At 43.3% G+C, this 6,000-nt stretch overlaps 1 protein-coding gene across 1 annotated transcript in view; it reads left to right on the forward strand.

The window, feature by feature from the left end:
- VWCE (von Willebrand factor C and EGF domains) overlaps positions 1–2,325 on the forward strand; it is a 132,039-nt gene extending 129,714 nt beyond the window's left edge. The window contains exon 31 of the mRNA XM_089654996.1: positions 1,719–2,325. The gene's annotated coding sequence lies outside the window, so the exon portion shown is untranslated. The remainder of the gene's footprint in view (positions 1–1,718) is intronic.
- Positions 2,326–6,000: the final 3,675 nt, after the last annotated feature.

Genomic DNA, 6,000 nt, shown 5'->3' on the forward strand with positions numbered 1-6,000 from the left:
GGAGAGGCACCCAGTGAGAGGATATTTTTCCACAGCACATGTCGCATTTCATGGTTATCTTATAAACAGGAGTTCCTATACAAGTAGGTTCCAAAGGAGGTGAACCGCAAGCTTTAATAGCCTAATTGCAGGCTATCTATGAGGTGAGCGCACATCTTCACTTGAGGGAGGAGGCACAAGCAGTCACCTATTTAAAGATATTGAAGATTTTTCAGCACAAAGTCACTAATTTCTCTGTGGGACATTATTATTATACTATATTATATTATGATTATTTAGTTATTTTTCACTGTTTTTTGAATTTTGCTGATGAGAGTGGATTTCAATAGATTCACAAATAGTCATCTATGTATATCATATACACATTTTTTATTGTTTAGTTATATAGATTGGAAGGTTGTGAGCGCAATACTACATTTTTATTTCACACTTACCAGCTAGCCTGCAAAAAACAAAAAAAATCCCAAATTGACCTGTCTAACAATTCACGTTAAAAACAGAGGACTTAGTTTGCACACATTTGCAAACATATACATAAGTCACAGTATCTACATCAAGATTCCACTATGTACTGCAGTTCTAATGCTATAATTTTCAAAGGCTCCAAGTTGGAGCACCGATAGCAGTAGATAGATTAAGTGCAGGTTTGCCTGGAGGGAGCCCACTCCTTGTTAAAGGCTTAGGGATGCACAGGACCCCTGGAAAAAGCACAATGGCAGCTGAAGGCGTGTGTCCCCACATCCAATTCAACTAACTACACAAAAAAAGCGAAAACCATTACAACCTATAACTAGCCTTTGCAGCAAGGTGCATATGAAAGGGGTGTAAAAAATATAGGTGAGCACAAACAAACACACATGTGAAAGGGATCAGGAACAGCACTGCAGCAAGGAGCTATTGATTTATAGAGCCCACCCGATCCACTACAGTATCCAGAGGAAGGAGTTCCTGTCACACAGGCTGCAACACCCATCCATCCCTTAAATGGGATCTCTGGCTGATTGGATCCCTTCCCAGCCAGGAGTACCTGACGTACCACACACCACCCAGAGGGAGGATAGTCCTTGGCCTGGCTTAATCCACTTCCTTAAAGGGGACCTCTGTTGACTGATTTAATGCGTAATTCCATTACGCATCTGTGAGTGCGTATTCTTACCCCACTGTTTCAAAGCACCAGCACTGAAGTATTGTCACAGTTTACAATATATGTTCACGGATTGTCACATATGGACTATTAATTTATGATTATTATTATTTCCATTTATTTATACGGACATTATTTATTCAATTTTTAAGTGCTGCACTTTTTATTTTCTTTGCATATGAAAGGGCAACACACATTTTAATCAAACAGAACTTTCCCAGCACACTTACCAGCTAGCCTGCAAAAAAAATTGATTCCGTCTAACAATTCACTTTAAAAACAGAGGGTTTTGTTTGCATACATTTGCAAATATATGTGTAAGCCACAGTTTGGCTCCTCTATATACTGCTGTCCTAACTCTATCATTTTTAGAGTCTCCACATTGGAGCACATATAGCAGTTGATAGATTAAGGTCAGGTTTGCCTGGTGGGAGCCCACCCTGGGCTGGGTGGGACCTGGGTGGGATGGTAGCTCTCAGGTCTGATAAATACGTGGCTAAAATACAATTAAGGGACTTACAGTATTTCCAGTTTGCTCTAAAGCTCATAATAATCCCTTTTTATCTTTATACAGTGATCCACTACAGTCAGAAAGGTGACAGAATATCATGGTACAGTTCAACAGGAAGTATCCTTTCCTCTCTAGAAAGCCTAGTCATCAACAGGTGTCCTATTCTAAAATTCAGCTTCATCCTTCTCTCCAGTGGAAGACTGTTTACTTAAAGATAATGACTATAATGCGTTTTTTGTTCGACACGTTTATGAGATATACTTGATAAAGAGATAGATATAATTATTCCTATGCTGCTTAGTGAGAATCTAAACTCACAACAAAAATCCAACTACAGACCTTTGCCGGGAGTACAAATCACAATTACCAGTGGACTTTCAAAAGCCAAAGCTGGTATCTCTCTATTGGAAATCCAAGTTACCACCAACTGATGCTAACATATCATTCCACACCTGTACAATACAATTACCATGATATGTGATATTGGATACTAGAATAGAAACTTGCTTTACCCATTAACAGTGGAGTTCCAATGGACAATTAAATATCCCAACACTGTCAGAGTAACCACTAAAAGGATCCTCAGGTTAAATTACATACAGCACGCATATGTAAAATATATATAAATATGCCTACTTTGATGTATAAAATGGTTTCCAATTTAAAATTCTATGAGTCTCCTTTTGCCTTTTTTCTTTGCAATGTTTATGGTTGCTCTAATGAACCAATATAGCAATGAACATTATTGAGACCATAATTTAACACTTTTTTTTCATAATAATTTAGTTTGCTGAATACTTTGATGGCACCACAAATCCCGTACAGCAGTAAGTGTGCAGGAACAATATTGCAGGAGCAAATTGCAACCATAGGTCATGACTTTCAATCCCAAGAAAATATAAGAAATTGTTATCTTTCCTACTGATGTCCAAGTCGACATCTGATTTATTGGTCTTCTATTGGGATTGCAGATAAAAAGAATTCATCAACATGTGCTCACAAGAACAAGATGGTGGAGAGAGTGTTGCTTACAGCATCTGTGGAAAGCAGCAGAATCCATAATACAAGGGAACAGCCTAGATTAAAATTAATGTGTATGCACAGCCGGAACAAAACCTCTAAACTGGCCATAGAAGGCCCTGCTGAACTGGCCGAATTTCGATCCATCTATGACTGTTCCCGCTGGAGAGAAGTCAATTTAACAATTGGCTTCTTTCGAATGGGAATGTTGTGAATTTTTAATTTGATCAGCACTGCAGCCAATGGACTGCAGCACTGATCAGTGCATTCTGACAGCAGAGCAGTCCTTCTTGTCAGAATACAACAGTGCAGAAGGAAGGATTCCTTCAACCACCTCAAATGCATGGCTGGGGGAATCTGTTCACTTTCATTTTGATCAGTCAGCTGGCTGATAAAAAAAAAAAAGGCTCCATCTGTGACTAGCTTAGGTTTAGCATAGAGTAGTGAAGGGTCAAAATTCCTGTCTGTTTGCTGTGCATTCATTCGGAGAGAATTCCCTACACTGACTGTCCCGGAGGTGCAACAGTAATTCAGAGGAAATCTCTAACAACTGAGAGGACATTCTTTTTTAGACAGTTGTCACTAGAAATGGTGTCCCCATTACAAGATTTTCACTCTATTCCTGTCCCAGTGAAAACTAAAAATTTCAGATTTTTTCTTACTTTTAGGTTTGGCGACCATGTCTATTTTTCCCAGTGGGAACATAGACAAAAACGGAAACTTAACGGGTTTCAATCCTTTCCTACTCTTTCTGCTGTATACAAAACTCCCCAAAATTGCCTTTACATACATTTTAAATGCTTTACATTATTCATATTGGGACATACAGTATGTATAAACTGATATTTGCACAAAGAGGAGATTGCGGAATAGCAAATCGACACTTAACATAGTAAGGGCTTGAGTACATGGACGCCCAGGGGTTGCTAAAGGCAGGCAGTTGAACCTCAGTTTTACCACGCCCTCAAACACCCACCTATACAATGACATGTAGTTGCTCAGGGCTGTACATATGCCGTGCCTGTCAAGCTTTGGTTCTTGGTTTGGGCAAAACTATACCCTCTGTCACGCTCAGTGGGCAGAACTACAATCAAACACAGCCTGTTCAAGTTAATGGGACCATGGTACAACTGTCCTACAACTGTGTGCACTGATGTGGTTTGGCTTTTTGAAGGTTAAAACACATTGAAGAGGTAACATATCGCACCCCAGATGCCTGTCAACTGCCTTTTGAAACACAGTCCACTGCAAATTGCTTTTCAGAGGGGTGGCAAGGGCTGACATCTCCCCATACACCTGTGTCCCCATCTGAGTCTTCTTATACATCTGTGTGGCCAACAGAGTCTCCCCATACATCTGTGTGACCATCAGAGTCTCCCCATACATCTGTGTGACCATCAGAGTCTCCCCATACATCTGTGTGACCATCAGAGTCTCCCCATACATCTGTGTCCCTATCATAGTCTCCCCATACATTTGTGTCCCCATCAGAGTCTCCCCATACACTTGTGTCCCCATCAGAGTTTCTGCATACATCTGTGTGGCCATCAGAGTCTCCCCATACATTTGTGTCCCCATCAGAGTCTCCCCATACACCTGTGTCCCCATCAGAATCTCACCATACATCTGTGTGGCCATCAGAGTCTCCCCATACACCTTTGTCCCCATCCGAGTCTTCCTATACATCTGTGTGGCCAACAGAGTCTCCCCATACATCTGTGTCCCCATCAGAGTCTCCCCATACATCTGTGTCCCCATCAGAGTCTCCCCATACACCTGTGTCCCCATCAGAGTCTCCCCATACATCTGTGTCCCCATCAGTGTCTTCCCATACATTTGTGTCCCTATCAGAGTTTTCCCATATATTTCTGTGGCCATCAGAGTCTTCCCATACACCTGTGTCCCCATCAGAGTCTCCCCATACACCTGTGTCCCCATTGGTATCTCCCCATACATCTGTGTGGCCATCAGAATCTCCCCATACACCTGTGTCCGCATCTGAGTCTTTCTATACATCTGTGTGGCCAACAGAGTCTCCCCATACATCTGTGTGACCATCAGAGTCTCCCCATACATCTGTGTCCCTATCATAGTCTCCCCATACATTTGTGTTCCCATCAGAGTCTCCCCATACATTTGTGTGCCCATCAGAGTCTCCCCATACACCTGTGTCCCCATCAGAGTTTCCGCATACATCTGTGTGGCCATCAGAGTCTCCCCATACATTTGTGTCCCCATCAGAGTCTCCCCATACACCTGTGTCCCCATCAGTATCTCCCCATACATCTGTGTCCCCATCAGAGTCTCCCCATACATCTGTGTCCCCAAAAGAGTCTCCCCATACACCTATGTCCCCATCAGAGTCTCCCCATACATCTGTGTCCCCATCAGAGTCTCCCCATACACCTGTGTCCCCATCAGAGTCTCCCCATACACCTGTGTCCCCATCTGAGTCTTTCTATACATCTGTGTGGCCAACAGAGTCTCCCCATACATCTGTGTGGCCATCAGAATCTCCCCATACATCTGTGTCACCATCAGAGTATCCCTATACATCTATGTGACCAACAAAGTCTTCCCATACACCTGTGTGACCATCAGAGTCTCCCCATACATCTGTGTGGCCATCAGAGTCTCCCCATACATCTATGTGGCCATCAGAGTCTCCCCATACATCTATGTGGCCATCAGAGTCTCCCCATACACCTGTGTCCCCATCATTGTCTCCCCATACATCTGTGTGGCCATCAGAGTCTCCCCATACACATGTGTCCCCATCATTGTCTCCCCATACATCTGTGTCCCCATCAGTCTCTCCATGCATCTGTGTCCCCATCAGAGTCTCACCATACATCTGTGTGACCATCAGAGTCTCCCCATACATCTGTGTGGCCATCAGAGTCTCCCCATACACCTGTGTGGCCATTAGAGTCTCACCATACATGTGTGTGACCATCAGAGTCTCCCCATACATCTGTGTGGCCATCAGAGTCTCCCCATATACCTGTGTCCCCATCAGTCTCCCCATACACCTGTGTCCCCATCAGAGTTTCCCCATACCTCTCTGTGGCCATCAGAGTCTCCCCATACATCTCTGTGTCCATCAGAGTCTCCCCATACATCTGTGTCACCATCAGAGTATCCCCATACATCTATGTGACCAACAAAGTCTCCCCATACACCTGTGTGACCATCAGAGTCTCCCCATACATCTATGTGGCCATCAGAGTCTCCCCATACATCTATGTGGCCATCAGAGTCTCCCCATATACATGTGTCCCCATCATTGTCTCCCCATACATCTGTGTGGCCATCAGAGTCTCCC

Source organism: Staurois parvus, unplaced genomic scaffold (assembly GCF_062004578.1).
Source record: "Staurois parvus isolate SC_StPar_1 unplaced genomic scaffold, SC_StPar_1.0 ptg000818l, whole genome shotgun sequence".
Lineage (NCBI taxonomy): Eukaryota > Metazoa > Chordata > Amphibia > Anura > Ranidae > Staurois > Staurois parvus.